Here is a 21416-nt window from a genome sequence, read left to right on the forward strand (position 1 = left end):
GAGTTAAAGAGAGATGTACCGTAAGACTTTGTGCCTCCCTTTGCCTGAGAGCCATCACCTCCCACTGATTGGGGTCCGTGGATTTGTCTTCACTAACCACTCTGAACATTCCCACCAGTGACAAAATGGTGTTCCACTGACTGAAACACTGGTGAGGGGAAGCATCAATGAATTCCTAACTTGTCCCCTCTGAGAGACAGTGCACTGGTTGGTTGTTTAGAGCCTTAGTTACTATAATCCAATTCTAGTCTAAGGACACTGGGTTTCTTTCTTGGAGAGCTGTGGGAAAGGAAGTATTTTCAGAAAAGTATTTGTTCTTTCATATTTCACTTATGAGATTTCCTTCTTAATAGGAACCAAATCAATAGGCTGCCTGAGAACAAACATTTTACTACCCTCCCAGCTGCTTCTAAGAATATGAATTCATCTTGGCACTGATCGGATCCCTGGGAAGGACTCAGACATGGGATGAAGATTTTTTCTTGTTCCTCTGAGCTGGTGAGGCTCTGCTTGGCCTCCCTGGGCTCATTCTGCAATGGGGGTTACCAGTTCAGTCCACGGTGGGAGGCCTCCTGGTTGAAGGAATCTCAACACATACCATCTGTAGGACCTTGGGCAGAATTCTTAACCTATGATGTTGGTTTTTCTCACCAAGAAAATGAAGACAATGGTAGCATTGAACCTCACAGGTTCCTGAAAAAATTAGGTAAGATAGTGCTCTGTGAAGGGCTTAGCATAACATGCAGCACATTGTAGGAGATTTGCCCGTGTTATTTATTATAGCCATATTTATTATTATTCTAGCTCCATGAGGAATCCCAAAGCTGGCTGCATTTTTCATGGACTGTTTTAGAAGAAGCTGAAGTATCACATTGCAGGTTGAACCAGATAAACAAGGGTATCTTCAGTTCATAGAGTCTATGTCTCTTGGATTTTCTGCCCTACTTTTAGACAAGATTTTACTAAAAATTATGCAATTGTTTTAAAATTCCTTTTCCTGGCAAGTCTGAACAATCATGACTTATTACATCTATTATACCTAAATGGCATTAGTGTAAATCTCAGCAATTTAGAGGGTCATCATGGTCTACAGAGGACAACAGATCTACCGCGTGGCCCTGAGGCCCCACATCCAAAGCACAGAGCAGACATTACTAATCAATCGAGGCACTCACCCTGCCAGGCCTAGACTCAGTCATGCATTTGAGCACATCACTCCAGACTCCCTCAGTTGACACATTTCCTTCCTAAGGAAGGAGGACGTGAGAAGCACAGGGTCTGTTTCTGGTTGAACCATTAACCAGCTACATGGCAGTCAACTCTTTTTCTGTATTGTAAAGCTTATATTTTATTAACACTCAAATAAACATTTCTCTATTTTCCTTACACATACATTGGGGAAAGTCCAAGTTTTACAGCAACTTAACTCACATGCAAGTGTCCGTTAAGCTCTAAAGAAAAACCGACTCTAAATCCCATCTCATGACTTGTGATACATCTGTTCCTCAGTCGTCAAGATGTTTGTGACTTTCAGGGCGGGTCTCTTGTTCTCTTAGTCACATTTATCTCAAAACTGCTGCTTCTGCTTAATGTTACCTTGCGTCCACTGCCCTCTGTGGGACATGCTGACCTGGCTAAGGGTCCTTCTTAGCCTTTTCTCTAGGTTTACACCCTCTTCCCACAGCACATACCCTATACAGGGGCTTTGTGAATGTAGTAAGTTTGGGCAGATGGAAGAGGGTTGACATACTGGCCATTCCTGTTCTACAAATCCATTTGGCTACCTTACCACCTAGGTATTTTTTCTCTCCTTCCATCCCTTCCCCTCCTTCCTTCTTCAAAACTCACTGCACCACCCCTTAGAGTTCTCTGGCTCCTTCACATACATGTCATGCCTTATCTTGTCCTCAGTTATTCCTCTCACTTCTTACCTGGGCACAACAACAAAAGTCAGGCTTTTTCTACTTGAACTTAAGTCCTGGTTTAGGCTTGCCCTCTTTCTCCAGATCCTGATTTACGCCCTGTCTTCTCATACCCAAGTAACACCTTATGTACTACTTGGGTATGAGAGGTAACAGTCCCTTCTCTAGGAGTTTTGGTAACAGTTATTAAAATTATGCATATGTGTGCTGGTATGTGCTTACATGTTGCCTCCTAATATTCTATTCATTCTCCTATTCTTCCTGTGAACAAGGATCCTGATTTTTAGCTGGATAATTACCACCTGGATTAAAAACAAAGAACTAAAAACACCCCAAAAACTGCTTCCTCTAGCTTACCTTGTAGCTATAGGCAGCCAAATAACTAAACTGGGATTTACATACCAGTATTGTGTGGGATTTGTGGGAAGTTTCCAAAAAAATAAAGAAAAGGTCTCTTTCTACTCCTTCCTTTAATGCTATTTGGAATGCTAATGAGATGGCTAGAACTCCAGCAGCTCTCTTGTAGCATGAGGACAAGGGCCCATCCTAGGGATGATGGAATAGAGTATCTGATGACTTTGTCAAGCCACTTAGACTCTCTAGCTTCCTATTTCATTTCTACTTGAAAATAAAAATTCCCTCTGGTTTATGCTCATTTTATTCAGACTTACTTGTTATATTAGAGCACCACTCATTGTTTTTGAAGCTTGCATCCTCTTGCCTCTCTCAAATTTTACCCCAAGCATCTATAAGATTCATCCCCCTACAACACTCTTTATTTCTAAGGCTGAGTGAGGGAAACTCTACTGTGACAGACAGATGGGTTACATGTGAGCCTTTTGCTTTCAAATGGTAGAACAGAGGTGCTCTGATGGCGCACAGGAGCATGGACAGAAGCAGGGACTCTTCTGCCCCGAGCTAAACCTCTGACCCAGGCCAAACAGATTGAGATAGTTTCCAGAAGACAGTAGCAGGCAGGGCATTCCGACACGAATGTCAAACTTATAAAGAAGACAAATGAGTGTGGTACAGAGGAAGGCAATGAACCCCCTTATTCCTGTGATAGGCTCCTGGGGAAGCCGCAGACAGTTTTGCGGTTCAAATGACAGACGTCACCAAAAGTTGAGGAGTTCACATCAAGTGAAGTGCACATTTAAGAATAATCAAAACATAAAACAGATGTCAGTATCAAAACACTGAGTGTGTCCCCAAATTAAAGTCAAACATGAAAAATGAACTAAAGCAAGAATATTTGACTGCTTTCTCAAATGGGAAGAGGTTAGAAAAATCTAAAAAATAGCCAATATTGTGGTAGAGTTACCACCACCTGAAGCCACACAGGACTTTGCCGTTGGCTCTTTCATCTCAGAGAAATTTTGACCATTTAATGCCTCACAAGAGCTGTAGTTAATTGACTTTTGTATTCATCTTTGGATGAAGAAGACTTCTAGATTTGTGAAATCTACACATGACATTCTGTGTGACAATTGTGTGGGTTTATATGGACAGGAATATTGTTCTTACTTTAAATTTGATAAACAATGATAACATAGTGATCAGAATGGGAAACACTACTGCAGTCTGAATAATGCGAATTCTACCCTTATTTTCTAGTACCCACCCCCACCACCAAATGCACCACTCTTCTCTTAATAACAAGAGATTCAGAGTTAGATGTTGATACTCTCTCTGCTTCTCGGGAAAGGCAGCCAAGGCTGTTGGTAATTTTGCCTCTGTTTGATTAATCTCCAGTTTTGTTGGAACTTCTACACAAGAAACCACCCAACTGGAGAGGGAGTGGATCCCATCCTAAAGGGTGGGTTTCCTTCACATTTCAGTTTTTCCCATCTGCGGTGTGAGCAGACTCCTTTACAGAGTGAGAGTTTCAGAGGAATCCTGTAGCCAGCAAGCATTTGATTTGGTGTGGTTGCAGGCATGTTCCTCCTTTTACTCCACCTCCTTTGCTGCCTGGCCTTAGTTGAAACACTTGCTGGTAGGGTATTACTAGCCATCTGCTAGACTAGAGAAAACGATTACTAAGTTTATCTTCTCCAACTTCACCCCTGTGGCCTCAGAATATTGTTTGTGGGGTGAAGAAAGGTGGCTCCAGAAGGCACACTGAGATCTTCTCATGTCCCCCGTCCCAGTCCTTCTCTAGTCTGAGACATTAGGATTTTTGAGAATTCCCTTGCTTGTTTTCAACCATTCTGTTCATTTCTTCCAGAAGGAAACTCTATTTTGATTTCCAGGATCTTCTTTCCATTTGGTCCCAATAGTTTCATAACTATACGCTATTTCTGTATATTTAAAGTATCATCAAATTTAGTTCATGGAATCATTCATCATAAGGGGATTATTTCTACTACTAGTGTCCATAATAATTTCTTTCTTATTTTTCTATTTGGATTAATTTTGTGCTGCTTGGAAAGGGGAAGTTTGTAACATACTAGGCTTCTTGTACCTTTGCACTCATCTTTTTCAGAATCTTCCTCCCCTCTTTGTAACATTAAACTATTTCAGCTTTTTAATACATTTATCCTTGTCTGCTTCATAGTTTAGTCATCTGTATATCTGACCAGCACTGCTCAAACTATAGTTAAGGACAAGTTTTTTTTTTTTCAGTTTCCAATTTATTGTAGACCCTTATCTTTATAAAACATAATCAGTACTGAATTTGTATAAAATGAATTAAAAATAAGATATAAGATGCAAATTTGGATTGTTGCTGTCAGAGTCAACAGACGTAACATTACTTACTCTACGAGTTTCTAAAGCTTACTCTCAGTTTCTCTTTGTATCCATTGTGGAGGGTCACAGACAACCCATGGCATTGTCCATGGAGCTCCCTCTGAGTGGTTTCACAATAAGCCCCTCAAGGGCAGGGTCAAGGTCTTGTTAACCTGTGTGTCCCCTCTAATGCTCACCTAGCACTATGCCCCCCAAACAGCATCTACTGAGAAATAACTGTTGACGATATGAGTAAGACAATAATACTCCAAGTAGCAAGTGCCTCTCGAGGTCAAAACTCTTAAGTTTATTCCTGCCCTTCACAACTTCCTTTTTCACTGGAAAGATGCAGGTGCTATTATTTGGATTTATAGCCAAGGTTCTGAGAAGAATGGGTCTGCACGCAGGAGGACTTTTTATCCACGCTGTTTTAGTTGACCCAAGGTATTTTCTCTCATACGCTGTTTCATGTCTCTATGGGGAGTACGAAGCGTGGTGTGAAAGACAAGGCAGGATATTAACCGGACCAGGGCCTGGACCAGGTGTGAGCATTCCGTCTTCTGTCCGTCACGTTATTTATCATACTTCTCTTGAGGACTTTGTGAGGACCCTCTGATTCCCAGTCACACAAACAGACTTTCTGCTTGAGGAGCATGTTACGATGAAATGCTTATTAGGATTAATACTGGCCCTGAACTGAGAAATAATGATGAAGCTTATGTATTCTAATGTATTTCTCTCCAGGGCACTGGTTTACCAATTTGGAGAGAGTGGCTGAGGAATTAGCCTTAGTTGGGATGGAAACTGAGCTGACAGTCAAATGGCATCAGTGGGGAAATCACAGTGAATACAACGAATAAAAGGGGACTTACCTACTGGTTAAGTGGAGCCCAGCTCTACTCCCGAGTGTCAGCCGTGTGCAGAGAGCACAACTGCCCCAGGGACAGGCAGAGATGGAGAAGCAGGGGCCGGCTCTGGACTGGTGGGGAAGAAAAACACAAAGAGAGCTCTTGATAAGGTAAGGCAGCTTGTATAAACGCTGTAGCAGACTTAGGCCTACAGTGCTAAGATGATGTAGAAGAAGGAAAGAGTAATTTTTAAGGGCAAAGGGTGACTTCCCAGATTACTGAAATATACTTTCACCTTAGATTGTAGGTGTGTCCTCTAAATATTTATCTGCTGACCTCCCTTGAGTATTTAACATTCATCCTTCACCTTCCCGGATGGCCATCTCATTTTGTATGTATTTTTCTCAGATTTCTCATGATTACGTTTACAGTTTCCTTGTCTATGTCTAATGCTGCCTTTGGATTAGAATTGTCGCCGGTGTGTTGCTAGTGTGGAAAAGTATCTGGCAAACCGGAGACTTCCCATCAATAGTTTGCCCTTGTTTCTGGTTTTCTGGACCCTGCTATCTGAGGAAAGGCTGTCAGTGATGAAAACTGCAAAGCATCATGTTGAGCTCCTGTTAATGCAGAGATGAGAAAGCGAAGCCCTGAGCAGGCAGAGGGATAAAAAGTGATCAAACTGTTCAGAAATAGTACAGAAGCACAGAAGTTGGCAGATTAAAAATATGTTTTTTTTTCTCCCCTTTGAGACAGGAAAGGGACTTTACCTCGTAAGAAACTTCAGACAGATCTTTCCAAAACTCTATAACCTGGTATAGTGTTTGGTAAGTAGCTGTTAACGTAATGAATGAACTGGAAGACGCTGTCCTCCTGTACGTCAACACTGCCCCAAGGAAGACCCTGATTCAGTTGGATTCAATGAGGTTGGAGAGTTTAGAATGATTTGGTGAGCTTGCACCAGGCTCGGAGAGAAGTGTAACCAAGCTGAAGTCTTTCAAAAGCACAGCTAGGCTGGGGTCACTGGGATAGCTCGGGCTGTATCTTGGGTGAGGTTTCACTTCACAGCTGAACGTGAGAGTTACCAGCCTCTAGACCAGTGGTTCTCAAGTGGGGGCAATTTTGCTCCCCAGGGAACATTTAGCAGTGACTGGAGACATTTTTGGTTGCCACCAGTGGAAGGAAGAGGGTGATGCTACTGGCATTAAGTGGGTAAAAGCCAGCGATGCTGCCAAACATCCTATGATGCACGGGACAGCCCCCAGGACAAAGTATTATCTGAGAGTTTGAGAAAACCTGCAGCAGACAAATTCCCTAATTTAAAGGGCAGCTCTAGGAAAGTTATTCCTAAAGGCTTCCCTTTGAAACTTACCCTCTCAAAGACCTTTTGGACTTAATTCCCTATGTGGTCAGATGACCACTGGACCTTCAAATTACATCTTTGTTGCTGTGCGTGCAGACTTGCAGGACCCAGATAATAAGCCCCTCCTCCATAAACAAAGCAGGCTCAGGCCAAGTTCTTTAGGTCCCCTGCCCAAACGCCGCTTACTGTTTAGATGTTGCTAAACTTCACACACTGTCACCGTGTAATGCACTTGAGGCTGTGGCGGTAAAGAGAGCTGTGATCTGACTGGCCCCTGCTCTGGGAAGTGTGTGGCAGTTGGGCAGACAGTGAGAGGGCAGCAGGTACATTGTAGGATGAGCATGCTCACTTCATCAACAGTGCTTAGCTCCCCTCCATGCCCAACTTGCTGCTTTTGGACAAGTGATTACCACCCAGGAATTCTGTTGCATTACAGCTCCAGGCCACTGAGGTTTCACTGGTCAACCTGCAGAATTCCTGGCTTGGCAGACCAGTTGGACAAGGTCCCCGGGAACTAGAAGGTGACTTGGTGCTCTCCATAATCATCTCTGGAATGTGTGCTTCAGTTCTGCTCTGATCAAAGTGTTTCACAGCACAGCTAGCAAAATAAGGCTTTTAACATCCACTTGTAGCTGTTTTGAACAATGACAAAGATGTCATCAAGACGTATTTCAACCAGTGCTCGTGTGCCAGTTGCAGAGTTCTTGAATAGTGCAAGATCATCCTGGGGAAGTAGAGGCTCTTCAGTTTACTCCCTGGATCTGTGAGAGGTGCAGAATCTTTTACCCAGTTTAGCAAACACTGATGGGATTTCTGCCACATGGCAGGAATTCACAGATCCAGCCTAGCAGGCAGGACAAAGCATGGCAGAAGACACAACACACAGAGGGTAACTCAGCTCAGCCTGGGGCAGCTGGAGAAGGTGGGAGAAGAGGCCCTGCAAAGAGCCTGAGTGGAAATGGAAGGGGTGAAAGGAAAGAAGGTCTCCAATGGAATAAAGCACATGAGCCATTCAGATGAGAAGGCGTTTTGCCATTGACAGCGAAGAGTGACAAGTCCTGGCTGGCTCGACTCTTCTCTTTGGCTTCTTGTATGTTAGTACCTTTCCTCCTCCCCTCCTTCCCTCCTTTTTACTTCACCTCCTCCTTTCCTTCCTGTTGGCTACCACTGCTTGGAATTATAAGATGTCTGCCCCAGCAAGCCCCATGCCTCCTCCTTTCTAATTCTCGTTAATGAATGTCTGTGGACTTAAATCCTAGATCACCCAACGTACAGTATCTATAAAATAACAGACACAATCCAGTAAAATAATTACCAACTAAGTAAGACAGCTGTGCCATTTGGGACTTTAAAATTAAGTAAAGGAGAAAGACATGTGTATTACCATTATTATCAACATTGCAACACAAAGTGCCTATCATGGACCAGGCCCTAAAGTAGACGTTTTATGGACATTATCTTTCATTGTCACACCACTCTTTAAAACAGGCCTGATTATTTCCATTTATCAATGACTTACTGAGGCTAAGAGATTAGGGATAGGAAAGAATTAAAGATTAAAGACACAATGACCCTGAAATATCTGGAATGAAATATAAGTGGTGATAGATTTTTTTAAGATAAAAATTCTAATATATTTATTTGAAGCTTTGAGGGTGATTGTCATAAAGAGAAAACTTTGATACTAAGTAAGATATAATTACAACCCCATAAAATACATCTTTTGTATGTAAAAGCTTGACTATCTCATCCATCTCATTCCTCAAAAAACTACATTATAGTCCATGAGGGGAAAGGAGACAAGAGATAAGAGAGTCATAAAACAAAAGATCCAAAGATTGCAGTAGCTGTGGCAAATGGATGAATTTCTTCCTGCGGAATTTTCCAGTATAACCAAGCGATCTTGGGTCCCGTAGTCAGTGTCTGCCCTTGAAATTGTGCTTGGATGAATTGGAAATTTCATACATAGTCTCCATCAGCTATTTGTACTGTTATTAATCATGCCTATTACTAATTAATATTAACTGTGCAATTTGGGGGATGATACTTAACTTTCTGAGTCTTGTTTTCTTATTTTTAAGAAATACAGGTTAAAAAACAATAGTGAATCTATAAGGTTTGTTGTAAAGACTAGACATGAATGGACATAAAAATGCTTAGCATTGTGGCTGGCATAGGGTAAGCTCTCCATATATATAGATATTATTACTGAATTTGCCTATTAATGGCTTGCCCAAGCCAAGAGAAACATATCTTCTCTCTTCATGGAGTGGATTCTTTCATTTCTTTCAGAAAAGTAAAAGTCATACAATTCCAAGTAATATTTAGCTATAGATTTGAAACTTCCTCCTCTAAGCAAATTCAAATCAATTCCTAATATTTTACAAAAGCAATTATTGTGATAATAAATATCAGTGCCTGCCTTTCTACTTCCCTCCTCCTTGCACTCACCTATCATGCCTCCTCCCTCCCACTTCTACAGGTCTGCTGTGGTTTTCTGAATATTCAGAAACAAAAGCATGTTATGGTTGTTCTTTGTTTGAGTGATGTGGAATCCTTTTATTTTTTTCCGAAATAAAGTCTCATGCAGAGGGCTAACGTAGAAAATAGACCAGTGAAGATCTGCTTTCTGAAACAGGATGAGTGCCTGCTTGTACTTCCTGCCCATTTTGATATATGTCCCTCTGCATTCCAGGGGTACCCTGAGATGTTTCCAAAGGAAACTTAAGATTTTAGTGAATGAACCTTAGGAACCACTCATCCATATGGATGACATCAAAGTATTCGTTCTCCCCTTTCCAGGATGTTTGTAGACGTAGTTCTAGCTTAATTGGGAGTGGAAGGAAGGAGTAAGAAAGATGAACTCCCATGGGTCCCCATAGTACCCACAAGAAATGTATGAGATAACATTCCCTGGCCTGGGATAGCCTATATGGGACTCTCAACATCTATGTGGAACCAATGCATGTAATTCAGTCACCTACATGTCTCCAAATATTTTGATACTTTGGTAGTTTGACATCACCCCAGTGGTCCAGCCATACAACCTGCCTCACCAAACACAAAGCACATTTTCCATCACCATACCTTTGAACTCAAAGTTTCCTCCTCCTGGAATAATGCCTATCCTTCCATTTCTGCCTGGCTCTCTGACTCACCTCTGCTCCAAAGTCTTCTCTGCGAGCTCCTTCCCAATTCCTGGGGCCAGAATTCATCTCTTTTGTGCGTTTGTTCATTTTTGCCTCCCCCACATTCTTCAATCTCCCTCATATTCTCATCTTGCCTGGGGCAGTGTCTTACACAGAACAGACTGGGGAAACGTTCACTGCATCAAACTGAACGGATGCTATGTTGATCAGGTCTCAGGTCAGCTGCCTGCATTTTCCACTTGGAATCATTCATTAACACTCCCTGCAAAGTCTAACCAGGGAAGGGTCATTTCCAAAGAAAAGCCAAAACTTTTCATTTCTAATTTCCTTCCCTTTGGATGTCAAATGGAAACTGGAAGATACAATCATCCAGTTTACTCCTTCAACACTCTACTTTTCCTCTTGATCCTGAGCTTCGGCTAGAGTCTATAAAATTTCTTCTTTGAGTGAGATGATTTTCATCTTGGTTCTCAGTGATTATAACGAATTACTAACTATCCGTTTGTTCCTTGAAAATCAAGCTAGCTGGTTTGGGTGACTCTTATCTACTCATGATCCAGCAGATTTTTAAAAACCCAGTATTTCCTGTGCAAATACTTTGTTTTGAATATTTCAACGCCTCTTGCCTGAGTGATTGCAGAGCTGATGCAGAACTGTTGTTTTAATCAGGGGCAGTGCTCAGAGAAACTATTTTAGTGGTATAAATTATATCTACAAACATTTACTGAGAAGTATATTGCATACAATGCTGAGTATTAAGACAAATACAAAAACAAATACCATGTTCTAATTAGGGAGACAGAACCCCTGTCCTCAAGTAGCTAATCAAGTACAAGACAAAAAATGCTGGCACATGACTAACTAGAAACATTCTTTTGTTGTTTATATCCAGCTTTGTGTTAGGAATCTATGGCATCTTACAAAGAAACATATAATACTGGGGGAAAAACACGAGCAAGACAGACCAGGGAAATGGAAAACAAGGTCAACTAGTGCCAGAATTGAGGCCAGTTCACAAAATATACCCCCTGGAAACTGTAGAAAAGCAAGAGCCATCTCTGTCGTGTGCACAGAAACACCCTCAGTGACTGGCACAGAACCTGCACACAGCAGATATTCAATGAATGGGATACGGTGGGCATGTCTTCCATTTTAAGCTTTTGTAGCACCTCTATTAGTTGCACCTAAATCACATTTGGAGAATTCAGAATTTGAAACCACATTCTCTGGATGGGACTACATTGAAGAATTTGAAGCTAGAGAACATGCTGCCTTATCCTTCAATCTGGGGTGAACCTGTCTTGTTTGGAGAAAGGGGCTGGAGGAACACGTACGATCGTCTTACTGCACTAGTCTAGTGCTGCGATTGATCCTTATAAAGGATCGCTCTTGAGCTGCATCATTATTACATTTTATTTTCATAGGAAGGACTTTTCTCCCCACGTTTATGGCTTTCACCTTTCCAACTGAAGGCACGTAGAGAGCAGGAAACAGCTATCCGTTATCTTGGCAAATTTCCCTGTTTCTTGAACATACAGCACAACATCTTGAATGCAGTAGCCAACTGATAATGACTTATAAAATTTTAATTTTATTGGATATCAACAAGTCCTAACTCAGTTTGAGATAGGGCTGCATTGTGCAAACACTGGTGATATTCTGCAAAGCCTTGAAAACATAGTAACAGCTAGTAGGGTTAGCCAGCATAGAGAAAAGATAAACCAGCGTGCAGGTGTGTGTCTCATCATTCCATCAGACAGAGTTCTCTGGCCACATGAATCTAGGCTTTTGTGATACCAGATCTGGAGAATGGGTAGAGGAAATTAAGACTGGAGGGTCATGAGGAAATGGGGATGTGAGGTAACAGCAAGGACTAAGTGCTATGAGACGTTGGATGCAGTTTTTGATGGGGAGGATGGGTCAGGAGAGAGACAGCTTTCAAGCAGCCATGGGGTAAAAGAAAGAAGCAGGGTAATTTTTAAAGTAATAGCATGGATGATAAATTAGATCTTTAAAAAATGTTCTTTAAGAGAAACAAGTAAAGTTAGACATACGTTTTAAAAATTGTTATTAATTTTGGCTCCTGTATCGTGTTTATTTGAACAAGAAATCACATTGGGACTGGATCACATGTGACTAGGGAACTATTCAGGTTACCCAAAATGACGTATTTTTACTTCAAAACACATACTCTTGGTTACACTAGTCACAATTACACACTTAGTGATTTAGGAAATCATGTAGTCAGAAAGGAGTAGAACTGAGCAAAACACTTCAGACATTACCTTAATTTAAAAACAAGGTAACTTTAAAGCCTAAAAGTTAACACATTTCATTAGTCAATTCTAAGAACAATGAGGTCATATTTTCACCTAACAAATTAGCAAATATGAATATTTGCAAAGCTTTGACACATAGGAAGTGAATTCTAAGTTTTCAATACCTAACCCTCCCAAAATTAAAATCTCATACACTACTGGTACGATTAAAAATTAAATCAGTTTCTGGAAAATAATATGACAACGTACATCAAGAGCCTTAAAACTATTTGTACACTTTGGTGTAATAATTGCCCTAAAGCAACAATCAAAAATGGAGTCAGAATATGGAATATTACATAGCCATTAAAATCAGGGTTTAATAAATATGTAAAAAAGAATTAGACTTATAAGCTTTTGCACAGCAAAGGAAACCATAAGCAAAACAAAATGACAACCTACGGAATGGGAGAAAATATTTGCAAATGATGTGAGTGACAAAGGTTTAATTTCCAGAATATATAAACAGCTCATACAACTTAATAACAAAAAACAACAACCCAATCCAAAAAGGGGCAGAAGACCTAAATAAGCAATTCTCCAATGAAGACATACAAATGGCCAATAGGTACATAAAAAATGCTCAGTATCACTAATTATCAAAGAAATGAAAATCAAAACTACAATGAAGTATGATCTCATACCAGTCAGAATGGCCATCATTCAAAAGTCCATGAACGATAAATGCTGGGAGGGTGTGGAGAAAAGGGAACCCTCCTACACTGCTAGTGGGAATGCAGTTTGGTACAGCCATTATGGAAAACAGTATGGAGATTCCTCAAAAAACTAAAAATAAACCTACCATATGATCCAGCAATCCCACTTCTGGGCATATATCCACAGGGAACCCTAATTCAAAAAGATACATGTACCCCAATGCTCATCACAGCAGTATATACAATAGCCAAGACATGGAAACAACCTAAACGTCCATCAACAGATGACTGGATAAAGACATAGTGGTATATTTATACAGTGGAATACTACTCAGCCATAAAAAAGAATAATGCCATTTGCAGCAAGTGGATGGACCTAGAGATTGTCATTCTAAGTGAAGTAAGCCAGAAAGAAAAAGAAAAATACCATATGATATCACTTATATGTGGAATCTAAAAAAAGAGAAAAGAGGACACTAATGAACTCATCTACAAAACAGAAACAGACTTGCAGACATAGTAAACAATCTTATGGTTACTGGGGAAAGGAAGTTGGAAGGGATAAATTTGGGAGTTTCAGATTTGCAAATGTTAGCCACTATACATAAAAATAGACTTAAAAAAACAAGTTTCTTCTGTATAGCACAGGGAACTACATTCAATATCTTGTAACAATCTTAAATGAAAAAGAATATGAAAATGAATATATGTATGTATATGCATGACTGGGACATTGTGCTGTACACCAGAAATTGACAAATTGTAACGGACAGTACTTCAATAAAAAAAGTAAATATAGATAAATTTTAAAAATAATAAGTAAAAAAGTGAATATCCATATATGTAAGATGACTTCAATTTTTAAAAAAATATGGATACTATACACCCACAAAAACAAAAGGCTGGAAGAAAATACTCCAAATGTTTATCAGACTGTTAGAATTAGGGATGAAGTTTTTTTCCCCTGCTTTTTAAAATAAAATTTGTATGGGTGGGTATGGGTTTAATAATGTGACAAAAATAAACATTTTAGGGAAACAATCTAGTTCATAACTTAAGCCAGTCTCATTCACTTTGCCTAGCAAAGGATGCTGTTAAATTTTCTACCAAAGAAACTTGACATGGAGACCTATCAAATAGATTTGTCACTGTCTCTTCAAAGGAAGGAATTCTGTTTCAAATTCATCCTTAGCCCAAAGCAGCTAATTTGATTTTATCAGTCATCAGCAAAGCCCTTACATTAAATAATTTATGCATTTTTTTAAGCTCCATCCCTACAGGGCAAGATTCAGTACTTAATGCAAACCATCACACCATTAGACTTCCAGAGCTCACCTAACATGTTGGCTTGGAGAAGCCTCATGCCTGAAGTATTGAGTGGTCACTTAGAGCATGTTTATTTGATCTGACAGCACTAGAGAGGAATGCAGAGGTGGAAACAAGACAAGGAAATCATGATGGGCACGTATCAGGCTGGGGAGAGAAGGTCTGGAAAAAGATGCAAGGACATGAGGGGCAAAAGCAGGTGCAAAGATGATTTTCCAATGGATGTCCATGGATGGGATAGTTACATAAAAGTTTAACTAATTATCAGCACCAAAGTACCTCTCCTGTCTGCAAGACATTCCCAAATCAGCCTCCTTCTCTGGGGCATCTACTGTCTGGAAAAGCCCTGGAGTATCTGTTTCTCATTAACAGTTTAATTCATCTCCAACCTTATCTAAAATCATACCTGGGCTCGCTCTTCTGTGCTCTTCACTTCGATTTCTTTCTGTTCCTGGCATAGAACTGAATTTAATTTGCTCCTCGTTAAAGGACTTTTCATCACTAAATTTCTCAGGAAGTTCTGACACTTGGTGTTTATTCCCCTGACAAGTCAGTTTTGAGGAGGAATCAGATGTAGCTTGCCAGGCGCTTTGAAAACAAATCTCCTGGCAGCTAGGGAGTTGCTTATGAAGGGTGTTCCTGGCTTTGTCTCTAGACCCAGTCTGATTCTGAGACAGGTTGCATAACGAGGAACCATTTTATTTCTAGAAATATATCATCTCAGTTTTGTGTCTGCTGGCGAGAGTAAAAACAGTAAACACACCACAGGGATGCCTTTAGAAGTACAAGGGCTTCAGGGATTCAGGCAATGGTCTGTATTAAGAGAGATTTGTGAGAATCTTGGATAAAATACAGATGCTGGAATAAAACCTTTCTACAGAATGGCAGAGAGGAAAAGCGTCCATTAGATTCCTTAACAAATCATTTCTCTCATTTTCAATATTCTTGTTGTTTAATTCAATAGGTGTGTTTCTGAATTAAATGCTTTTGAATGACCCATTAGGGGAATTTTTCAATTTCTTCCCAGACAGAAGTGTTTTCAGCCTACATTAACATTTCCTCTTGCTTTAATGTATCCTTTTGGATCACTGTAAGTTGTTTCCATCTTCTCTTACAGCTTTCCCTTTAAACTAGTTTGCTGATGTTTTTTATTTTTTATTTTTCCAATTCACCCTATCCCAATTCTTGCCACAGGTGCTGGAAAGAGAACAGGAACCTTTAGTAAGCAAGCGATTATGACGTGTACAAGGTTCACTCTTTCCTTCCAATTAAAAGGCACTCAGCTAGGGCCTCCTTCTAATAGGGAGGTAAATCAGCCACATTTCTGGGAGAGAAACAATTAGTTGCACTCACATTTTCATTGACTTTTCACTCCCCCAGATTCGTATATGTTGTCTGCCACGTTCTTTTTTGTTATCTTGTGCTTATGTAATTTTTACCCCTTTTTTCACCATTCTCTTCTCTATTGATTTAAATTAAGCTTGGTTGGTATTTCTTTAAAAAGAAAACACAAGCTTGCTGGGTTGGGAGGTTTTTCCAAGGCCTCGCTGCTCTAGTAAAATCCTATATACATAGGTCCTGCAAACTAACATTATTTTTGCTGTACAAACACCACGTGCATGTTCTGAGACATGAGCCCTCTGTGTAAGATCCTTTCACACATGCAAAAACAGCTGACGTGTCAGCACTTCCATAGGGTGAAAACAAAAGGATCCTGGTTCAGAAAGGTCAGGGCTGTTCTACTGCGGCTGGTGCATGGCTCACCTTGACCTTCACCCCTGGCCTGAGCAATATGACGCCAGGTATTCTAATTTTACACATTCTTATACACAGTCTGCTCCCAAAGATGTGCCTCAAATTCTGAACTCCTCCAATGGAACAAGTGTTAGTTTCTATTGTCACGTAATTATACTACCACAAACAAACCTAAGGGCTCAAAACAACACACACTCATTATGCAACAGTTTCTAGATGTAAAGGGTTCCGGTGTGGCTTAGCTGGATCTTCTGATTAGAGTTTCAAAAGACTTCAGAGTTTTGGCTGGGGCTGTGGCCTCACCCTGGGACTTGACCTGGGTAAGGACTCACTTCTAAGCTCACTTGGGCTGTTGGCAGAATTCAGTTCCTGGCTATTGTAGGTCTGAGGGCTTGGCTTCTTGCTGGCTGTCAGTCAAGGATGACATCAGCTCCAAGAAGCTATCACATAGTACCTTGCCACAAGAGGTTTCCCCAACACAGTCTCAGCTCCTGAAAGCTAGTGAGACAGAGAGAAAGTGAGAGAGAGAGAGAGAGAGAGAGAGAGAGAGAGAAAGGGAGGGAGGGAGGGAGAAGTAATGAAATATATGGTAACAGAAGCCTATAAAACGTAAATGCTGTGTGATCCCATCAAAATGTGTTTCAGCAGAAAGAAAGAAAGAAAGACTAGAAGATCACACATTTGGTTACTAAGAGTGGGCACACCTGGGTGGTAACTTATGAGTAATCTTGTTTTCATTTTTACACACTTTTACATTCCAAATATTTCCAATAAGCATGCAACAGCTTTGATTCTAGTTTAACATTCAAACCAATAGACGAATGTATTTTAAAAAGTAAAGTAGCACCCCCAAGGCTTTAAGAGAAAGCAGCAGTCCTCTGAAGCTCCCCATCTCATCCCTGAATCCCACTTGCCAGAAAAATAATTTTTTTGTTGTTCTAAATAATATAAATACAATGCTACTTCCTTTTTTTTCAGTTTTAGATATTACCCACTGAATTTCTAGAAAGATGAAGATTTAGTTCTCCTTCCTCATTCACCTTAATTATATGTATATATTTCTCTTCTCTCCAAATTCCCAATACAGTAATATAATTATGCATGATTAAATACATTATTAAAATTAGTGTTGTTCACTGATAGCATATACGATATACTATGTTTATATGATGTTTTTTCTATAGAACTCTGTTTTTCATGGAATTGATAATTGCCTCACTTTTCCCTATCTTTTGTTTTCTATCAACCTAGCAATATTTCATCTGCAAATGCTCTAAAAGAACTCTTTACCTTCTCTCAGCATAACCATGAGCATCAGCTAAATTGACACCTAACCCTCCAGTGCTGCTTTTAGAAGAGACCAATGCCATTCTGGCCCCTGATCCTTTATACAAGACTCATTATTCTGTCCACAAGCTTTTAGGATGTCTGCTTCATTGTGATGTTTGACACTTCATGATAATGTACCTTGTTGTGGTCATTTTATATTCATCTTGCTGAACACTAGATGTCCTTTTCAATCTGAAAACTCATTGCACAGGTCTAAGAAATTTTCCTTACTGTTTTGAAAAATTTCTCCTCTCACTTCTCTCATTGACAGGCCTTTAGGGTTTTTGTTTGGCTGGTTTGATTTAGCCTTGTTTTTACTTTTACAGAAATACTACAATGAATAACATTGGGCATACTTCCTTGTGCTCATTTGTACATTTTTTTTTTCCATACAGTAAATACTGAGATATGAAGTAAAATTTCTACAACTGTATTTTTGAAGTTCATGTAAGAAATGCAAACTTCCCATATGGAAAAAAAAAAAAGGCCCCAACATAATTGGGTAAGTTTTTCAGTGCTTAATTACAATATATCTGCATAATAGTATCACATTCGTTTTTTATAATGCTCACAATTTCATTTTTGACACCCTCCTGCAGCCAGTTTCTGAGTCTCTCTTTTATGGAAGAAACAGCAGACAGAACTATTTCATAATCCTAGGTCCACCACTCCCTAGCTGCAAGAATCTCAGTGAGACCCTCTCTTAATTTAAGTTTCCTCATGTGTAAAAGGGGTTATAATATCTACTTCCCAATGCTATTGAAGATCAAATGAGATGTATCTAGCACAGAGCTTATCACAAAAAAGATACTAAAAAATATTAACTCCCTCCCCCTAATGATCAATTCTATGCATTTGGAGATAGTGGAATTAGCATGTGTGTTTAGAAAAGCAACTTAAATTCACACTGTAAATATAACTAGAATTACAACGATCCTGACAGATCTAAGTCTACATGTCAAAATCCAGATTTTCCTTGAAGGCCATCTAGGACCTACTCCAAAACCCATTCCAAGAAATAGAGCCTGAACAAGTCCTTTTGACTGGACATCCCACTTTATAAGTCCCAGCACCCTCCTACCCACTGGAGGGGTTTGGAATTTTTTTTTTCTACCCGGATGGAGCTCTGTCTATTTTAGATCCATGACAGGGGCCCACAGTCAGAGAGAACAGCTTCTATTCCATAATTCCTTTTTCTTGTCTCATTATTCAATCAATCTTCATGAAGCTTATGGCATAAAGTGACAAAGAACCAAGTGATTAATGCTTATTTGATTATATCACAACTCAGGTAACAATTATTTCTTAAGCACATGGTATTTGAGCCTGACTTTGCAAAAGTGAGTTTCCCTTCCATCCCCTTCCAGTCTCTTTCTTCCCTCTTTCCCCTCCTTATGATACTGAATGGGGTGCCCCTAGCTCTCTGTCCTGTATCACTGTGAAGACAGCATGGTAGCATCTTGTCTGTTCACTGCTCATGTCTCTACATCTTTCTCTTGACCTTCCCACTCCAGAATGTTCACGTGGAGTCTGGCAAAGAAACCAGCTGCCCTGACCCCATGTTACAACTTCCATTAGTGATTATTACTCATCCTTACACTTAGGGGTCTGACATGAACAGTCCAAACCAGAGAAATTCCTGCAAGAGTTTTAGGCAAGATCATAGGTCAGGATACATGGTCAGGATGGGTGCATAGAGACAATCTAGAAGCAACTTGATCATATTCTGTGTTCCAGAATGTCTGTCTGTTTATGTGTGTTTCTTGGCCTAACAAGACCAGTGGGATAACCTTACTGTTTCTTTCAGAAAGCAGTTGAAAAACAACTTGGCAAGTGGAGCTGAGTCCCAACTCAGTATACTGAAAGACCTGTCTATGTGATGCATCCCTTGGGAAAAACTGACTGAACACCTCTTATATGTCAGGCATTGCATGTGGGGTTGGGAGACCCTTGTCCATGGTACACTCCCCTCCCTGAATCTCTTTATCAAATCTCATAATCATGCCTATTTCTACCGCAGTGATAAAGATTTAAATTCTAGTTTACAAACTAACAGAAGTTATCGTTTACTAACCATTTATAATATTCCAGACACTATGCTAGTTACTTTGGTTACTTGACATATGTTATTTCATTTAATCCTCATCTAAGCCCCTTGAGATAGGTACTTTATCTTCATTTTAGCAGACACAAAAAATGGGGTGTAGAGGAGTTAAGTAACTTGCCCACGGACACACAGATAGGAAGCGGTAATGCCAGGAAATCTACTTTCAGTTTACGCCTGTAACAACCACTTGACTCTCCTGCCTCGTAAACCTCCAGTATCAGGGATCCCATCTCTCTTCGATGCTGAAATGATAGGGATCCTCTTAATTTTAGGGTTCTCATCTCTTTCAAAGTTCTGCTTAAGAGACACATTTCTCTCAAAATCCCTACTTTTCTAGGTTTCTTCCTAGAGCCTTTTCCCATCCTTGAATTTCTTCTCTAAACCTTCTCTTCACTAAAGCAGGATGCTCGGCTGGGTTTTGGTAACTCATGGGAAATCTTATTCTTAACAAAACCCATGACAGTTCTTTGTATAGGATTTCCAGGAATTGAAGAACATTCTGTTGCTAATAAACTTCTTGACCACAACTGGTTCTGTGCAGGTATGCATTTTTAAACAATGAACTGCCAGTTCAAAATGAGCTCCAACCAAATCCTGCACAAGCAAGCAGAAATTTACATCCCGAGATGGTTCTGTTGTTTGTCCTCTCTGCTTTGTGTAGAGCAAAAAGGCACTCAGAACCTCAAGCCCGGGGGGTTTTCCTTCAATCACCCTCGCACAAAAGGGTGGCACTTAAAAGTCACTCTGGTCTTCTTTACCCTTTACCTGGCTTTCAGAGTAAAGAGGGGAAGACATCATTGATTCATTGATCTGTTTCAGGGCATGCAGGCAGAAAAGCCAGGCTCCTCGCATTGCTAAGTGTGGTACAGAATTAAATCTGAAGCCTAATCCTAAAACTGGACAAAATGTCACTTGTGAGCGCATCTGTTCATGAGGAAAACAGGTCCACTGAGATGCCCCCAGAAGGTACATAAACTCTCTGAGGCCAAAAGTAAGAAAGTGTACGTTACAAAGATGCTATTTTTCCCCTTGTATATGGGTCTAGTTAAACTCCCCCAGCAAAAAAAAAAAAAACAAAGAAACAAAAAAAACTCCCAAACCTAGCAGGAGCTCACCTGATAGCCCTAGCTTCATTTATCTATGGGACAATGTGAAGACAAGGGCAAGTTTTGCCTGATTATTCATATCCAGGCTACTGTACTTATTTTTTCTATACAAATCCAGATTTAATGCACTTGTCCATCACCTTGGAGCCTGTCATTGTGTCTAATAGCCTTTGACAGTCACAGGTCACAGGGTGTCTCATTTCCAATTTTTTATATTATCCTTCCAACATGTCATAGGAAGTGCATCTGTAGTCTTTGGGAATTAGCAGCCTAATAAAGTTCCAAAGTGTGTGTGTGTATGAAAATGATTTTCTCCATCCAATAGCATAACATCTTGGTTTAATGTTACCCACGTAGGGAAACAGGAAAGGAATTAATGGATGAATTTATTATCATAGTTATTATCAGGTAACCACAAGCCCAGGTCTGGTTTCATGACCAGTACTAAATCTACACTTGGCAGGGTTTCATCACCAATGGGAAATCTGACAAGCAGGCAGAGAAACCAATAGGATTTTAAAATATTTTTTGAATTCCCATTTCAATATTCAAAAACCAGTTTATCTAAAACATAGCAGATTTTATCTGCTGTGCAAACTTGTACTCAGGACTTATTTCCCATACACACTGGTAAATTAGCAGAGAATGCTCTAAATTCGCTGACCTTTAATAAATTCTCCAGGGGTACATGAATGAGTTCTCCTTCTTAAATCTATTCCTGGGTTTATTCTAGTCTGGAATGCAAACTGGGTGCCTCTCACATTTACATGTGATTGTTTGTGAGGGCCCCTAACCATGAAAATAAATCAAAGG

The 21416-nt window shown here is 40.0% G+C and overlaps 1 long non-coding RNA gene across 1 annotated transcript in view; it reads right to left on the bottom strand.

Moving 5' to 3' along the window:
• Nucleotides 1–21416, bottom strand: part of LOC105089782 (uncharacterized) — a 286658-nt gene that overhangs the window by 150903 nt on the left and 114339 nt on the right. The window contains exon 6 of the long non-coding RNA XR_010384838.1: nucleotides 5522–5628. This is a non-coding gene — a long non-coding RNA (uncharacterized LOC105089782). The remainder of the gene's footprint in view (nucleotides 1–5521; nucleotides 5629–21416) is intronic.

Source organism: Camelus dromedarius, chromosome 17 (genome assembly GCF_036321535.1).
Source record: "Camelus dromedarius isolate mCamDro1 chromosome 17, mCamDro1.pat, whole genome shotgun sequence".
Taxonomy (NCBI): Eukaryota; Metazoa; Chordata; class Mammalia; order Artiodactyla; family Camelidae; genus Camelus; species Camelus dromedarius.